General features: G+C 41.6%; 1 protein-coding gene across 3 annotated transcripts in view; it reads left to right on the top strand.

Moving 5' to 3' along the window:
* The window catches only part of APC (APC regulator of Wnt signaling pathway), an 89,329-nt gene that overhangs the window by 23,951 nt on the left and 46,076 nt on the right, over window positions 1–19,302 (top strand). For 2 of the 3 annotated variants that reach the window (XM_075272133.1, XM_075272148.1), the window contains exon 2: window positions 1,630–1,768. The gene's annotated coding sequence lies outside the window, so the exon portion shown is untranslated. Of the gene's footprint in view, window positions 1–1,629; window positions 1,769–10,059; window positions 10,134–19,302 lie in introns of those variants that run through there. The other variant, XM_075272141.1, reaches the window with a different exon arrangement.

The following is a 19,302-nucleotide window of genomic DNA, read 5'->3' on the forward strand; positions in this document are numbered from 1 at the left end:
ATTGTGTGTGTAGTGATACAGACAATGTGATGTGTTGTATTGTGTATGTAGTGATACAGACAATGTGTTGTGTTGTATTGTGTATGTAGTGATACAGACAATGTGATGTGTTGTATTGTGTATGTAGTGATACAGACAATGTGATGTGTTGTATTGTGTATGTAGTGATACAGACAATGTGATGTGTTGTATTGTGTATGTAGTGATACAGACAATGTGATGTGTTATATTGTGTATGTAGTGATACAGACAATGTGATGTGTTATATAGTGGAAAGCTATATGTAAATGTGAGTGAGTAGAGTGAGGGCTACTCCTGAGGTGACAGTAAGGAGTGTGCAGGCAGGTTGAGGCAGGAAATGCCAGGCAGTGTGTGTGAGTCTATAGCTGGGGCTAGGAGTCCTGCTTTTGTGAGTCTCCTGCTAGGAAGCCATGTTGTTTAGTGGCACCAAAAGTAGCCTGTGACTCAATCCTAAGGGAAAACTATGTTTGTGGAAAATTGCACACAAATCCGTCCAGGCGTTTTAGCGTGATTGAGGAACAAACATCCAAACTCACAAACATCCAAACACACAAACTTTCACACTTATAATATTAGTAGGATTAAACATTTTACAGTGTTTTAAAGAGTTTCTCTAACAATCTTAGGGATGACAGTCTTTTGTCTTGATTATTTGCCAATAGATGCAACCATGAATGCACAAACTTTCTATGCAGGGACACTACATGGATAAGAGGATAACCCACCCATAACAAGGACATAATGGCTGAGTTTATGACAAGTCCCAGACCATAGAAAGTTCCTAAATTCATGATTGTATCCAATGGCAACCAAACAAGGCAAAAGACTGTCATCACTAAGATGGCTAGAGAAAATCTTTGCAACTCTGAAAATGTGGCATAGTAAGCTTGGTGGATCCCATACTCTTCTCTGGAATACATATACGCCAAGGGTTCAGATGGAAATTACCAGACATAACGTTGTCTGAACTTACCGAATATTGCGGAATGGACTATAGCTGGTTTTACTGCAGGAGTGTACGGACAGTTTGGAAGTTTGTGTAATGGTTGGCACAAGTTTCTGCTGGAAGCGACATCCGTTTCCTGCTATAGCCATCTTGTTACTTAATCTGCTCGCTGTTTTAGAGGAGCCTTTTGATGCCAGCTCAAGTGACAACTTGCTAATTAAATGTCCAGAAAGCATTGTTAGGACCTTGAGAACTAGACTTGGGTTCATTCTGCCTTCTTCCAAGTGTGCTACAAGTGCCAGAAGTGAAAAGAAAGAGGTAAAAAGCTTCTTGTGTTCTCCATGGAGGAACCAGCTTGTGTTCTTCTGTATTTGCATGAAAAAGTACCCTGGTACATGAATGTTCTCTACAGAACTGACTCCCCCCCCCCCCTTCTGGTTGGATACATTAAAGGACAAGACGTTTGAGCTTTATTTGTAGGTCTGAATTATGCAGAGTTGTGAGCCCATTTGTCATAGACAAGGACAGAGATTTTGGCTAATTTCTATACCTCTGTGCTTTTGAATGAGGTTTCTTTGGCATAAAGTGTCATACTAAAACTGCATCTGCTCATAAATTACTATTGGATTTTTTAACATATGACTTATAAACTTTTTTTACAGGGCTACATCAATATGGTGTTACGGTGATGTGCAAACCTTACAAAATACCTGAATCGGTGTTGTGCCTGGAGTAGGGCACACACGGTGTGATGAACAGCTCGCTTGGTATTTGTGACGAGAGAGAAGGGGGAGCGTTCCAGTAAGTGACATTTTGTTTTTTTTCCACTGTACAAAAAAACTGAGATTACGTTTTCAAGTTCGCATGCACACACAAAAAAACCCCAATACTGTTTAGAAAATTTCATGTGAATAAAGACCAGGAAAATGAGTAATATAAATAAGAAATCTTTACTGACCTCTCAAATGTGCCCTATTCTAGCTCCAACAGAAAGTGATGGCATTTCCATTTGTGGTCATGTGGTCAGCAATCACCGACCTGCTGTATGACATCATCAATTCTGGTCAAACAAGGATAGGAAATGGCAGAAACCATACTGCTGGGGCTAGAACAGGGCACATTTTAACAGTAGATAATGATATATATATATATATATATATATATATATATATATATATATATATATATATATATATATTTATATTTAATTTATTGCTCCACCATTTCCTTGCTTTATTCACATTTTGAAATTAGTCAGACAACCCTTTAAATAGCTTTCCCTGGCATATCAATTGATGACCACCTATCTTTACAGTAGGTCTTCAATTGAAGAACGGCAGGGGTCCAAGACCTTCACCACTAATGTTGTATAGTCTGCAGCATATGAGTGAGCGCAGTACAATGGTGTACATCGTATAGTGGCTGTGCTTAGTATCACAGCTGCTCCCCATTCATTTGAATGAGATAAATATGATGCCACATGGTCTGTGAAAATTAAGCAATGTTCACAAAGTGCTAGTACAGTTTCAAAGAGTTTATCATTGCATATCCCAGGAATAGGCCATCACTTGATAAGCCTGGAAAGGTTTAATAGGGAGCGCCCCTTTCTAAATACCACAGACTGACTGCTGTCTACTAGCACCTTTCGCTCTAATATTCAAATAGCATGATATTATATCTTAATATTTATGTGCTATTTCCATTAGTTGTCCTGCCATTGACAGCCATTGTTGCCTTTGTTTGCAGTGAGTGAGAAACCTGAACTGCTGCAGACAGGAACCAGTCTATATTGTCTATAGCAAAGAATCTAGATTCTGTTTGGGATCTGATCCACCCTTAGTAGTGATAAGAGGGACATGAACAGCTCAACGATACGATACGTGCAGGACATCCTGCAGCCTGGTATGTTGCCTGGCATTTTTCAGGATAATGTTTACCCATACTGTGCGAGTGCCAGATTTCAACACTTCCTTAGGCTTGCCCAGTTGCTAGGTTTATCACCAATTACACATTTATGGAACCAATTGGAACACCCGTTTAAGCAATCTATAAGTGTATAGGCTCTATAGGCCCAGCTGAACCACTTGCCTTCATGTCCGACTGTAACTCATCTTGTAACCAAGATTGCCCAACTGAGTACTAGAACTTTTTTTTTCAATTGTACAATTCTCCCAATAACTTACATATATTGTCATTACATTCACATACAAAGTTTCATTTGATTCCAGTAACCCCTCCTTGGTGTGTTATTTTTTTGTCAATAAGTGTACGTATCCAATATATATGCCCAGCTTTGTCCTGATAATTTAAAGAGCTCCTGAAAGATTGAATATAAATTACCGTATATACTCGAGTATAAGCCGAGTTTTTCAGCACAGGTTTTGTGCTGAAGAAGCCCCCCTCAGCTTATACTCGAGTCAAGCCAAAAAATTTTTTTTATTATTTATTTATTTTTTTTTTTTTGGGGGGGAGTCTATGACCAGCCGCAATAGTAATGTATAGAATCTCCCATCAAATAGTGGAAAAAAAAAAAAACTTTAAAAAAATATCATAATAAATAAAATAAATAAAAGTTCTGACTCCCTCCTTTCCCTAGAATACATATAAAAGTAGAAAATGACTGTGAAACATACACATTAGGTATCCCTGTGTCTGAAAGTGCCCGGTCTACTGAATATAGGGGATCTGCAGTCGTCCTGTTCCGTCGGGAAGGGGTTAATAGGAGCACTGCAGATACCCTATATTCAGCCAGGCTGAATTCTAAGTGGCAGAAAAAAACTCAGTCCTCAAGCTCAGGGAAGGGGCAGACAGACAACCAAAACACCCCCTCCCCTTCCCCAGCATCTCCTGCACCCAAAAACTCAGACCATTTTCATTTTTGAAATTTTCCAGTAGCTGCTGCATTTCCCCCCTCGGCTTATACTCGAGTCAGTAAGTTTTCCCAGTTTTTGTGGTGAAATTCGGGGCCTCGGCTTATATTCGGGTTGGCTTATACTCGAGTATATACGGTAGCTCAGATTCTCCAAGTAGGCAGTACTTTTCTCAGAGAAGAACAAAAAGTTAATGCCCACTTGTAGAATAAGAGTTAAGTTATATATAATCTTCAAAGGACCTTGTCTTTTGAATGAATGAATGAGTGGATGGGATGGGTGGATTTTTTTGTTTAAAAAAATTCAGGGACACAGCAGCACTCAAATGAGGTATTTTGTACCTGGTGACGGGTCCTATTTAAGACAAGGTGTAAATGCTGTGGAAAAAATGGCGTTTTACAGTCAGTGCAAGGTGGATGGGATTCTAGCAAATTTCAACCACACCTTGCGGAAAATAATGCACCGTGGGCATGCTGTGATTTCCAAAACCGTTGCGGTTTTGGAGATTGCAGCACGTCAGTTATACCTACTGAATCTTACTTGTGGTTTCCCTATATGTATAATGGAAGCAGAAAGTCAGACTTTCTGTAAAATGCGTTGTGGGAATAGCCGCAATGTGTTGCTGCTGCAGTTTTTTTCCAGAGTGCTTTTTTGATACGTCCTGTTAGCCTAAAGGGGTTTTCCAGGCTAAAACATATTGGTGAGCTATCTAAAGGATAGCTTATCAGTATGAGATTAGTGGGGTCTGACACCCAAAACCAACAGATGATAGAGCAGATAGCAGTGTTCTCTGTGTAGCCAGATCGGGATCTAAGCTGCAGTGTCTTAGTTCCGCCACTACATAGAGAACAGGGCTGTCAGCTGTTGCGAACAGCTTATTGGTGTGGACTCTCATTGATCAGGTATTGATGATCTATTCTTAGGATAGGCCACCAATAATTTTAACCTGGGAAAACCCTTAGGCTAAGGCCGCACGTTGTGGAAATGCTACTTTTTAGTTGCAAATTTCACTGCGTGGGTTGAGCAGAAGGTACTGTGTTTCTCCGAAAATAAGGCCTAGCAACATTTTTCAGGAGTTTTGGAGTATGCTTAAAACATAAGCCCTACCCCGAAAATAAGTCCTTCTCAGAAAATAAGCCCTAGCTTCAGTTCATAAAAAAAAAAGTATCCAGACAGCTGTGCATGTAAAGAGAAAGTAACTAGAATACAGCAGAACAGATACAGCAGACCCTTCATCATGAAAGCAGACGCCTCAAAAAAGAATTTTAATCCCAAGAGAATCACACATTGACTTTAAGGCTAAGGCCCCACTGCGCGGAAAAGCAGCGCTAAAGCTGCGGGAACAACCATGGCATGAACTCATTGCGGTTCTTCCTGCAGTGCTTTCAACAGAAAGTTCACAGAGTTTTCTGTGACAATTATATCTATAGGAAAGCCGCCGGCGTTTCCGTAGATATAATTGACATGCTGCGATTTTTAAAACTGCAACGGTTTTGGAAATCACAGTGTGTCTGTGCTGCAATTTTTTCCGCAAAGTGGTCATGGGATTTGCATGAATCCGATCCACTTTGCAGTACTGTGAAACGAAACGTGGCGTTTCTGACCAGTGGGACCCTGGCCTAAGGGAGCTGTCTACACAAGATGTCCCTAGTGAGCGAGTTCTCCACAATAAGAGCTGTCTACCAGTAGTGTTGGTTTCTCAAACACAGATAAGGTAGTCCTGCTGGCGTGACTACAATGTGGCTGCTCTGGGTCACCAGGTGGAGCCAACTGCTGTACTTGGCTGCTGTGGCAGAGAAAGGAGTGACACACATCTGTGTGTGAGATACCATGCAACATTAGCACTTGACAACTTTGTTTTGGGTGTAAGGGGGTCTGGAAGTGGATTGTTGTTCAAAAATTAGACATCCCCTGAAATTAAGCCCTAACCTATCTTTTGGAGCAAAAAATAATATGACCCCGTCTTATTTTCAAAGAATCATGATAGTATATTAACTTCTAATATATTTCCCATTCCCTTTGTAGCCACTCCTGACTTTGGCTTAGAAAAAAATCAAAAACTGAGTTTGAAAAAAAAGTGTTTTTTGTTGCAGATTTTGCATTTTTTTTTTTTTTAACAGCTAAAGTCAGGAGTGGCTTCAAAAGGAATGGGAAATATAAAGGAAGTCCTTAGGGGGCATTCACGTGGAGTAACACGGCGCTGATTCTGGCATGATAAGTTGCGTAAGAATCAGCGCTGCAAAACAGAATCCCATTGACTTCAATTGGTCCTGTTTAAAGAGGACCTTTCATCACTTAGGTCACATTCAGTTTTGTATACCGCTAGAAAGCTGACGCTGTGAAGCTGTGCGCACTGTCAGCTTTCACAATCCGTGCCCCAAATGAAGAGCTATCAGTGCCGGTACCGTAGCTCTTCACAGTCATAAGGATGTTCCTGACAGTCAATCAGGAACACCCTTCCTCACAGCAGTGCCTATAGCGCTGTACTGTGAGAGCGGGAAAGTTCCTCCCCGCTCTCACAGTACAGCGCTATAGACACTGCTATGGTACCGGCACCGATAGCGCTTCACCTGTGGCACAGATTGTGAAAGCTTTCTAGTGGTATACAAAACCGCATGTGACCCAAGTGATGAAAGGTCCCCTTTAAACGGAACCCATTGAAGTCAATGGGATTCTATTTTGCAGCGCTGATTCTTACGCGAGTTATCGTGCCAGAATCAGTGCCGTGTTACTTTGTGTGAATGCCCCCTTAGATGTTTCCCTTACTTTGGCTCAAAAAAACATTGCAAAATCTGCAACAACAAAAAAGCTGCGTTTCCACAAAATGAGGCCTTAGCCAAAGGTTTTTTGTTTGTTTATTTATTTTTTTATTATAAAAAGGGCTATTGCCAGAAAATGGTACAAAGTATTAAAATAACCTCTATCTTTGTTCGCTGAACGATTGAAGCACTGCAGGAGACCTGGTAACATAAAATGCAGCAGTAAATATGACTGATAAACCGTAGCTGCCTGGCAGTCACTTCCTGTCTCGGTGATGGCAGGTAGCACGCGATTCTTTGTCAACCTTTTTCTTGTCAACTAAGAGTTCATCTTTATTGTTGTCTCTGTCATTCAGATTCACCAAGAAATCCAAACAATGGAGAGCCGGACTGCTGAAACAGTAGTTACACATAGAGATGAGTAGACCCCAATGGCCATAATAGGGTCTGTCTGGTGTGCCCCATAAAGCAGCGGAGAAAAAAGTCCTCCATGCAGGACTTGTCTCTCACCGATTTTTAGTGTTTTTGGCAACGGAGCCTCCCGAGACTCCAGCATAGATGTGAACTTAGCCAAGCTGTTTGTGCATTCAGGAAGAGGTCGGAGGTACATTTTAAACATTAATAATCAGCTAAAGATTATATGAGACCCTCCTTAGGGTATGTTCACACGGAGGAAAAGGTTGCAGCGTGTGAACATTCCGTGGAGCTCGCCGCGATGAATGCCGATGCAACATCAACATTCCAACACAGGAACCCGCTCCTCTGTAGGCCTGAATGAATGGGCCTATACTGGAGCGAGTCAGCGGCGAAATCCGTGGCAAGTGAAAAGAAGCGAACGACCATTGAAGTCAATGGGAGCCATTTTTGCCAGCGGATTTTGAGGCAGATCCACTGCCAAAAAACTCCACATGAACAGACCCTTATGCTTCCCCTAAGAGCAATGTACTGTATTCTGATAACTACTGGTTTTAGGGGACAGTATTTTAGCTTACAGAGCCATTATTTATTTGTAAGGGAAATCTGTTTATTTGTGACTCGCCTCCACTCTGGCCTTGTGTACAGCATTACATGTCTCTGCCTCCGAGTATGATATGCATTGAATTAACTACACTCAGATTTCCAGGTTTGCATTAAAGGGATCTTTTCACTTTATATATTTAAGGTATATGCACAGGGTATGCCATGAATTTCTCATACGTGTGGGTCCCAGAGGTGCTACCTATATTTAGTTATAGTATACTGATCCCCAACCCCTTCTCACCTGGTGATGCATTAGCTAGTCACCACATCTGGAAGATGGATGAATGGAGAGGTGGCTGCAGAGTCCCTTTATAGCAACCATTTTTAGCCGGGCTCGCTTCATACCACATATTGCAGTGTTCCTATATATGTTTGGAAATTGGACTATGCCTGATAAGAGCCTGTATGAGATCATACGGAAGCAACACTGGCGGGATTCCTAGGTGACCATAAATAGAAGATGGCAGAGGCCCAAATCAAAACGGCCTGACCTATCGATGTTATGCACTGGGGTTATTCCAACACTTATGGTAATGGTCTGCAGGCCTGTGGGTTAAATCTTGTCTTTTAGTCCTCCTGGGATTACAGGGCTGGTTTCATGTATAAAAACTGTTGTGTTGCTTAAAAGTAACTCCTCACATTCCAGCTTCCATTTTGACAGGTTGAAAAAGACAACAGTAAGGGTTACGCGCAAAATTACGCGCGTTATACGTCCATAACGACCCATTGAAGTGAATGGGATCTGTTTTGAGCGCTCACATTCTGACACGTGTATACATGCCAGAATTCGCACCCGTAAACTCTGTGTGAACTGGCCCTAGAATCAGTGAGCGTATATACCGCGTGAAGGCTCCCTTACATTATATTCTTGGAGCAATTCTTACTGAATTCTATTGTATGTACTACTATGGTGCCAAAGCTACAGCACCAGTAGGGTTAGTTATATGTAGTACACACTGCCCAACCACTGGAAACCTGTATAGTACAACTGGGGGGTGGGCCCAGCCTTGTATGCGTCATCTCTTTCCCATGTATATCTGTGAATGTTTTTATGAACATTTAGAATACGCTCTGGTGAGTGCCCCCTACTTTTTGTCTTCTCTATACAAGAGTCTTTCAGTTATACTTTATATTGGGGTGTGCGCACCACTGTACAGAGCGATCTTCTGAATCTGTCCTAGTGCCGATCCATTTAGACATTATCTAGGTTGGCTTTTGGAGCAGTGCCACCCAGTTTCTTTGTTTCTCACTTTTTGAAACTATTCTTATACAGTAGTGTTTATTCTTCTGATATTGTGCTAGACCACATTCCACTGGTATCCGGGTCTAACTTCTACAATTAAAATCTTATCAAACAATAGTTTTTAAATTAAGGTAAAATAAAAAAATGACAAAGAATCAGAAGTCACATCATATTTTTTTTTATTAATCCCTTAAAAATAACAACGGTATATTAATTGAATATAGTAATAGAATTTTTGAGCATTGGTCACATTAAAGCTGAGGCCCCCGCTTTTTTTTTGTTACAGACTTTGCAGCGTTTTTTTGAACCAAAGTCAGGAGTGGATTGAGTAGAAGGTAGAAATATAAGGGCTTCTTAGATGTGTCATTTTGTAGCCACTCCTGTTTTTGGCTTAAAAAACACAGAAAAATCTGCATGAAAAAAAAGCTGCGTTTTCGTGACATGAGGCCTCAGCATGAAGGGGTTTCCAAGGATTATGATATTGATGACCTATCTCTGCTACCACCATGTATATAATAACTGCTTTATACCCTGTTTACCATATCCCAATATCACTATGTATATAATAACTGCTATATACCCTGTTTGTCCCCACTACCACCATGTCTATATTGTCTGATATATACCCTGTCCCCGCTACCACCATGTATACTGACTGGTATATACCCTGTCCCCGCTACCACCATGTATACTGACTGGTATATACCGTGTCCCTAGTACCATCATGTATACTGACTGGTATATACCGTGTCCCTAGTACCATCATGTATACTGACTGGTATATACCGTGTCTCCTCTACCATCATGTATACTGACTGGTATATACCGTGTCCCTAGTACCATCATGTATACTGACTGGTATATACCGTGTCCCTAGTACCATCATGTATACTGACTGGTATATACCCTGTCCCCTCTACCACCATGTTATACTGACTGGTATATACCCTGTCCCCGCTACCACCATGTATACTGACTGGTATATACCCTGTCCCCGCTACCACCATGTATACTGACTGGTATATACCCTGTCCCCTCTACCACCATGTATACTGACTGGTATATACCGTGTCTCCGCTGTCACTATGTCTGGCAGCCCCCCCTTTCCCTCCTGCAGCAGTGCGCGCCCCCGCTCTGGCCACGCCCCCGCCTCTCACCTCTGCTGCTGGGTGTGTGGGAGCGGTCACGTGATAGCAGTCGGTCGGCGGCGCGCCCGCTGTGCAGCAGTCAGGCAGCAGGATGGAGAGCCCGGAGATCATGGACGTGATGATGGGGTAGGTGAGCGGTGGTCGCTGTACGGCAGGGCAGGGGCTTTGGCAGCCAGACTGTGAGGAATATTCTCGTATGTGATATCATGTTGGATGTCATTGCTGCGCCGAGTGTCAGTGCCGCAGTTCCGCTGGTGGCTGCGGATGACGGGGGTGACCGTCCCTTCATGCCCTGCCTGCGCCCTTTGTCGCCAGTGGTGCGGCACAGCTGATGCCATGTAGGGCAGGGGGATGTGTATGTTGCATTGCGCTAGATGCTGCTGTCACAGAACAAAAGGGGGTGGCTGCTGGTGTGTGGCAGAGCTGTCACTGGCAGATAAGCCAGGATCTCTACATGGTGTACACAGCTGGCCACTGGCTACACCTCTGGCTAGCACTGACCCCTGTGGCTATTATTACATGGAATGAAGAGATGGTGATATAATGGTGGGTGAGGGGGGCCAGGGTGCCCATCACTGCCGTCCTTTCACTGCCAATGGGGCTGAGGTCTTGTATTGCCTGGAGAACTGCGCTGCTCATGATGGCAGAGGATGTATAATCTTCACCTTGCTGGTGCCAGTGTGTAGAAATGATGACAGTGCTGGGAACACCCATGGAAAGACAGGACACCAGCAGCGAAATATAGAGATGGTATATAGCTCTAATAATGTATATATAATCACAGAACATACATGTGCACTCTCATTCCATCCCCCACCTTCCTGGTCATGTAAAGCACATAATGACCGGACCTTTGTGTGAATAGACAGGAATGGCAGTCCCTGAGCGGCGATGCATTATGATCATTCTGGGTATAGGTCACACGGCACAGCTGTGCCTTTTTTCCTGCATACTCATATCCTCATAGACTGCTGTGACCTGTCCTCATCCGCTATTGTCCTTTTATAAAATGAATAGGATACTGGAATACATTTGTCACACAACGTTGTTTTATGTTAATGGTCATCATAGTTGTATGTCCTAATGCAAAATAAAATCGACATGGCACCAAAGCGATGAGACCAATATTCTGTGACAGCTCCTGAACCATGGCGCTCGATTGCACCCTTTGAGTACTCACATATTGAATTGCTAGTGGTAGAATGACAGCAGTGTCAGTCCATGTGTTGTTTTATGTAGCTAGTAGTGTGGTGTATTATTGGAAGGAACATGCCTAGAGCTACTGCTATATTCCCATTGATATACGACACCTGACCTATTTTCTAATACATGGACAATGTAGAGGCCCCATGTTCTGCTCTTTTCCTTCAAAAATTTATTGAGCTGTTTGTGTAGTAAGAAGCCCAGACAAAATGGATGACACAATTTTTCCTGATATGTATATTTTAGTAAATGTACTTGTATTTTTTTGTAAAGTAGCCATCCATTTTCCTTAGAACTCCTATATAATGGTATGCCTGGGAATGGTAGGTCAGTAATCTTAGTCTTGCAGTAATGTAGCCTCAGGATTTGGGCCTATAAGGTTAGGCAATGTTTTATTGGCATTAATGTAAAAATAATACATTATAACCGGTGTCTTAAAAATAGTGACTCTTCCAGGAAGCCTACTTATTTAATGTGGTATCATTGTAAATACACACAGATAGTCGTAAATGAAGTGGAATTACCAGATTATGGTTTCCTATCAATAGCATGAGCCATGGGACATGAATTGTAGATGATGTCATCATCTGGTGCCATAGATTTAATAGTGGCACACTACTCCACACTACCCAAGGGCAACTCATCCCAAAAACATTAGTGTTGTAGCTGGAAAATTGTACAGTCCAGCATATTCATGGGGCCTTACTGGATTATACACCCCTTGAGCCTTGCTGAAATGCTGGATATATGGCGGTCATGAAAATATTTTGTGGGACAGTGACTATACACCTCTTGTGGTTGTGTTTATTAGTATTGGTTGACCTTATGCATAAGTGATCCCATGAGATGTTCATTCTTGGGTTATGTTGGAGAGATTTATTGGGTGTCTTGAAGTTATGATGTTTCTTGATGTTGTGTTATATTGGGTGGAGATAACAGATTTCAGACTTTTTGGAGATGTTTTTGAGGCAGTACAATTTCCAAATCAGCACCAAAAGAAGCAGTATAAACGGCTAGTAGTGCTATTCGTTGCTGGTGGAGCTGGCCACGTTTTTGTAGCCTCTATAATATTAGAGTCCTATACTTACTGCTATAATTCTCTTCACAGTTTTTAATTGCTAGCTAAAGCTAATGAAGAATAACATGTCAGGGCAGAATGAAGCTATACAATCTCTTAGGGCTGGATAATTAGTCTAAAAATAACCAAAACCACCCACCGATCCGGTGATTTAGTGGCCATCAGATATTTCGGTTCGGTTATTACAGGATTTGTGACCTTTACCTGCAGTTTCGTTTTGACCGAAAATGTCCAAACCGCAACTGGTATTAAACCCCAGAGTAGTATTAGTGGAGGCCTATAGGAGGTGAACCAACAGAAAACAAAGTATTACTCACTTTCCCTGGGATCAGGCACTGGCCTTTTTCCTCTTCAGGCTTCCTAAATGATGTAAGGGAGTGTGATAGGGCTTCAGAGGTCACATGGTGTTGTAATGTAAAGACACAAGTGTGATGATGTTGCATGATCCACTGTATGTGCCTGACATCATTCAGGAGGCCTGAAGAGGACCAGTAGCAGTGCCAGAGCCCAGGGCAGTTGAGTAACACTGTTTTTTTGTAATGTTTTCTTATCTCCAATGGAATTCTGCTACTTATACTCTTGGGTCTAAAGAGAACCCAGAGTATAATGCTAGCAATTCCAAGTAGGACATGTTCGGTCCTAATGGTACCGCTTCACCCAATACATACTCCTATATTAATAGGGGCGTGGCTTAAATAATCACCATTAATCATAATTGAGGTCAAATGCCTGATTATTTGTCCAGCCCTACAACCTCGCATGTTTTATGGAAAGGAACTGTTGATGACTGAAGGGTGAAGACACAATATCACGCAGTCAGTGATGACCACCACGGCTGGCAGTGGTTCAGAGTGCTGGCAGATGTGACATTAGCCATAATACATGTCTTCACTCCAGTTGTAATTGATCTATGTCAATGGGTAAAATTGATCACAAGTGTAGTGTGTATGATGGTGATTATTCTCAGTGAAGTTTTGTTTACTTGCTTTTTCTATGTAAATATCATCTTAAGACATGTCTCGATATCTTATCTTGAGGCTAAAGGTGTTGTCCAGGAGATTAAAAATGGTTTAGAAAAGCCTCTCTCTCCCCCCCCCCCCCACAACTCCCATTCCAGTGCTTCATAGCAATGAGCGGTCAGTGTCTGGGGCTGGTTACTGGCTGAGTGCTCAGGAAATGGAGACCAATCCAAGGTGCAATATAGACATGACTTATTTTTGAATGCGTTTATGAGCCTTTTTAAAATTATTTTTATGGGCTGGATAACCCCTTTAAGACAATGGGGAAGAATTATCAAACAATGTATCAAATTGTGCGAAGGAAAAGTGGATTAGATGCCGAACGCAACCAATAGAGTTAAAAGAGGATGTGACAACCCTTCTGACATGTCTGTTGACAATTCTGGAGATGACTCTGTATAGTGCCATACCTCTGTTATTCCTTTTAGAAATGGATAAATAAATTGACAACTGGGTGTTATCGTTCCTTGTGTTCAAGGGTTTTGCAGGGACACCCCCTCCCCAAGCTGGTAACACCCAGTTGTCAATTTTATTCATCTGTTTCTAGGAGGAATAAGAGGAAACCGGTACAGCACTGATCTCTTAGAAAACAGCTTCTATGGTTGTATTTCCATAGTACTACAAGTCACAGCACACCGAATGACTATGCTCTTTTGCTTTGTAATGGGCATGTTTATGAGGGACTCTACGCTGCGATTGCATAGTGTGTCAGCAGCATGTGTATGTGGTAGGATTAAAGTGCCCCTTAGTAAATATGCAGCCTAGGAGCGGAGAGGTGGAGTGCATTGTGATGTATGATGGCGTCTACATCTGTGTTACAACATGCTCCGCTCTTTTATGTGTGAGCCTTTGTAAACAACATACGTATGGTGTGCACGGAGTATGTGACTGCCTTTAATCTTTATTGTTTTCCTTCTATTATTACGTCAGATCGTCTTTTGATGCTTTGTACATAATTTTTTGTTTTATGTTGGTCATTCTGGATTTTATTTCTCCATTGCTGCTGTTACTGTTGTTCTATAAAGGATATCAGTGTGTTCAGTTATTCCTACAGTTTTGGTTGGTGCACAGTGTTTTGCAAGGATTTATTACTGTGGTTTTTGAGATAAGGTTACTCTTGGTAAAGCCATTGTCCCCATTTCTAGTATTAGTCACAGACTAAAGGTTATTCCTTGCTTGTTCATCCTGTAGTCATCAGGACATGAATGGCTCATTGGCTTCTACTTCATACAAGTGCCATTTCTTCCACAGCTAGTGACTTCACACCATAGATCTTTGTGCTTGAGAACACTAGGACTGAAGTTATCTTATGCTAAATGTTCAGTATTAACGATCCACGTTATTTAACGAGAACCTGACTACTCCTGACATGTCTGTTTCAGTAAGGACGGTTACAGATGACCGTGCTGCAATTGTCCGGCCGTGAATTAAAAGCACAGACGGCACACCGGGAACATGGGGATATCCCCCATGTGCCGCACATGCACGGGTCATGCTTCCACGGCTCCTTTCATTAAATGAATAGTAGCCACATAAGCAAGGGCAGAAATAGGACCTGGTCTATATTTTATATCTATATTATGTGAAATACACAGACAGCACACTGACCCACACCACGGTTGTCTGCAACTCGCCTAATCGCTGATTTTCCCCATGATATGATATGACAGTCAATTTCCAACAATCTGAAATTGATGCCTATCTTAATGTTGTACCATCAATTTTGCTGGTACAATTTTTGATCTATTTTGCTTACTTATGTAGTGCCAACATATTTTGTCATCACTCACTGCCATAAGAGGGGCTCACATTCTAAATTTCCTATCAGCATGACTTTGAAATGCAGGAGGAAACCCTAACACACATGGCGTGAAGATACAAACTCTTTCTAGGTGATGTCCTTGGTCCAATTTCAACCCTGGAGTCCAGTGCTGCAAGGTAACCGTTTGTCCTCTGGCTATACAGTGTGTGTGTGTGTGTGTGTGTGTATATGTATATATATATATATATATATATATATATATATATATATATATATATATATATATATATACACATATATATATATATATATATATGTATGTGTATATATATGTCTTGAATGCACGACCCTCTAAAGTTCATATCTAAGCCGAAGTCTGTGGCAGACCCTCTTTATAGCCAATAGGGTCTGTTTTATTGGTCCAGCTCTCCGTCGACAGAGACCACGACAGTAGTGTGAACCTAGTGATGTGTTTGGGGGCCTTCCTGTTTGTTCCCAGCAGCAGATATTAGAGAAGATAAATTGGATTCCAATGTCCCCATATCAATTGATCACTGCCAGAGATGTGTGGCATTTTCTATCCTCACTCTCCCTTGGCCAAGTGCTTATGTGTGGGGGAATCTGCCAAACAGGCCCAATAACTAATGTATATGGTGACATCTACAGTGACAGAGCAGAAGATGCTTGTGCTGGTATATTCTAAGGCAGGGGTAGGGAACCTTTGGCTCTCCAGCTGCTGTGAAACTACAACTCCCAGCATGCTCCATTCACTTCCATGGGAGTTCCCAGAACAGCAGAGCAAGTATGCATGCTGGGAGTTGTAGTTTTTCAACAGCTGGAGAGCCGTACGTTCCCTACCCCTGTTCTAAGGGGATACGTTCAGATCTGCTTTATAATGCCAGTGATATTTATCAGCACCATGGCTGTGTGAATCACTGCTAGCCTTCATGAGTCATGTATTGCACAACCTCTGACTGGGACTTTACACCATGGTGTCCCTGGCCAAGTCACTCAGCGCAGATTTCCTGTTGCCAGGGTTAAGTAGTGGAATGTCTAGGTGACATTTGCTCAATTCTGGATATCAAGTCTGTGTACCCATATTAAGCCTCCAGAAGATTGTATTTCCATATCCAATATGACTCACATTTACAAAGTAATCTGAACTTACCAGCACAAGAGACTGTCATTGGAATGTAGCACTAAGACACTCAATAAATTGCTTTCAGCTCCTGTTTTGTAAAGCTGTGTTCACATAATGTGGTAACGTCATGGTTTTTGTTGTAGCTTTTTTAAAGTGTGGCAAAGCTTTTTTTCCCATGATTTTTGGAAGTCGTGTGACAGAAACTGCAAGGTTGCTGCAATGTGTAAACTGATTCCTAATGTGTTATGAGTGAAAATGGATATTATTTATTTAGCAGCTGACATCTTATATATTATGTGATCTCTTGCATACTGATGGGTGAACTGACATTCTATTAAAGTGATCCCCGTGTCTGTGCTTAAGATGAAGTAATTAGATTGTGACCATAATTGTAGAAAAAAAGACGGACCACATGTAACACTGATCTATTTCTACTATTTTATAAAAATGAACATGAGGTTCTTGGTATGCATTTTGATCAAACTGCCCCACTAGCTACTTGAAAGTGACCCTTTTCAGGTTGGTCCTTACTCTCAGGTGCAGCACTGCACCCACTGTGGATGTGAAGCAAGAGCCCAACACTACTTCTACTGTCTCTGGGCCACAGCACAGCCCAGTAACAATGACCAAAACCTAAACACCCAATGAAAAGATGAAAAAGCTCACCTTTCCATGTGGGTTCAGACCACGGACTAAGCAATATATAATAGAAGTAGATACCTTAAGTGTGAGAAGACATGGTTTGACTGCCTCACATGGCAACAACCTACCTACCTGCAGTGGCCAATGGCCACACGATTTTGTAGGCAGTACTTAATTTTACCCGCGTAATTGTGAGGACATTGACCACTGAATGTTCTTAACACACCCAAGCAGAACAAACTATTAGATAGAGACCGAGGAAGCCCCTTCTGTATGTCTTCGTTCCACTTTACTTTTTTTTTAACATGAGGGAAAGCAGATGGAGGGGGCTTCGGCTTCATTCTAGCAATAAAGGTGCTGTCCCTTGTGAAGTGAAGACTGCAGGAACTTTCTCAATGGGAAGGATGGAAATAGCTGAAGAACAGCACTCTTCTATTTCAGGGACTCCCATTGAAGTGAATGGGAGTGAAAACCGCCACCAGTCCTGCCCACATTCAGCCTCACTGCACTTAGTTTGAATTTGGAGCAAGAGAACGATCCTGCAGTATTCACTTCATGGGGCAAGCCCTTTAATGTCCACCGCTCTGATCCTATGATGGCTGACAACAATGGACATTGATTAAAGGTAGTGGGAACCTGCCCTTAAACTGTAGCAAATGTATCAGTGTACTTAAAATAATGTTGGATATGATTCTCTAATCTGATGCAAATTTACACATACACTCGTTTTTTTTTTGTGCATTTTCAATAGTAGATCTGCATCGCTATTTTGTGTAAATGTGTACTCCAATAAAATTAGTTTCTTTAGAGAAGCATAAAAATTATCTTTTGTGCAAAAATCACTTTTCCCAGGATAACAGGTTGCGCACATAGAAAATTATTGGCAATATATTTATAGATTTTAATTTTCTAGTGGATAAATCTGTTACCATAGACACTGGCTATTGGCAAGTATACTTGTTATCTGGTTTTAGCGGCCAAATGATATTTTCTTCTCTGGTGACCATAATGATTTTCCCGTGCAGATTTGCTGTATATGTGGACAGCTTTGAAGGCCAGCTTGTACTAGCCACGCCATACATGAACGCGCAGAAACGTACGGTAACAACATGCTCACATTCTTGTGTAGGAGGCTGGAAAGAAATGCCTTAATGAGTACTTGTTACATGGAGTTGATAATTTTGGTTTAGCTATTATGTTTATTCATATGTTCATGTATTTAAAGAAAAATGCCAAATTTGTACTTTTACAGCTGGTAGCCTTATGGTAGTTGTCTATAAAATTCTTATTGCTATGGATGATTTGTCAATGTTTCCATCTGTTTTGGAAGCCTTAGGTGCTTATACACATTAGTCAAAAGTTGACCCACCCTGTGGATTTCAATGGGAAAGCCCTTGGAGGCTCAGGTACACCCACGTTGCTCTTAAGCACTTGCATATTGGTGAAAAAGTGTTTTTCAAAGAAATGGGCCAGCAAGGTGGCCATGCAGAGCTGGAGTTCTAGGTTCGAATCCAGCTAAGGACAGCATCTCCAAGGAGTTTGTATGTTCTTCCCATGCCTTTGTGGGTTTCCTACCATACACCAAAGACATTCAGGGAACTTAGATTGTGAGCCCGGTATTGGACAGTGTTGAGGCTATCTGTTAAAGTCTTGCAGAGTATGATGGTGCTATATAAATAAGCCAAATAATAATAATGGTCCATTAGGTTTCTAAAGGCATGATGTCCCCTATAATGCAGTGTGCCCGGGTTTCACATTGTCACTCCAAAGCTTGAACGTATATGTATTTCGGACTTTTTATTTTTTTTATTTTGACCAGTTTTGTCAGACAGTTGAGCATTATTGATTCTGATCTATTTGGGGCGATATGGATTTTAATGAAAACTGCGTCATAGAAATAAGCCTAAAGCTGTCATACACATAAGACTAAAATTGCTAAAAATGGATGACCCCAATAATTGTTTTAGCTGACTGTTAAGACACTAGCATTGTCTGGAAAGAAGTCTGTCAGGTTGGAAATTTTCATCTGATGTCATCTAGTGGGTAGTCCTTGAATTACCTTTACATACTAAGAACATTCCCAAAAGAAATCATTCATCAGTCATTGAACATGTGTGCATAGTTTGAACAATAGTAATGGCCAATATTGACTAAAATTTGCATTACTGCACCCGTGATATCAACGTTCACCAAACAATCATTCTGTCCACAGATGTTCAACCATCAGCTTCTATCTGTGACTAGATAAATGGCCACCTTTCGGTTGCTATACACATTGAATAGCTGTCAGCTTCTTTCAGCTGGCTGCTATCTCTCTGGACCAGTCATACATGTGTACACTAGGCTTGGTATGTGAACTAAAGGATTGGCATGTCACAATTACACCTGACATCTGCGGTTGGGTTGGTCAGGAAGCCACCATAGATGATAAATGAATAATGATCCTCTAT

Source organism: Leptodactylus fuscus, chromosome 1 (genome assembly GCF_031893055.1).
Source record: "Leptodactylus fuscus isolate aLepFus1 chromosome 1, aLepFus1.hap2, whole genome shotgun sequence".
In the NCBI taxonomy this organism is placed as follows: domain Eukaryota; kingdom Metazoa; phylum Chordata; class Amphibia; order Anura; family Leptodactylidae; genus Leptodactylus; species Leptodactylus fuscus.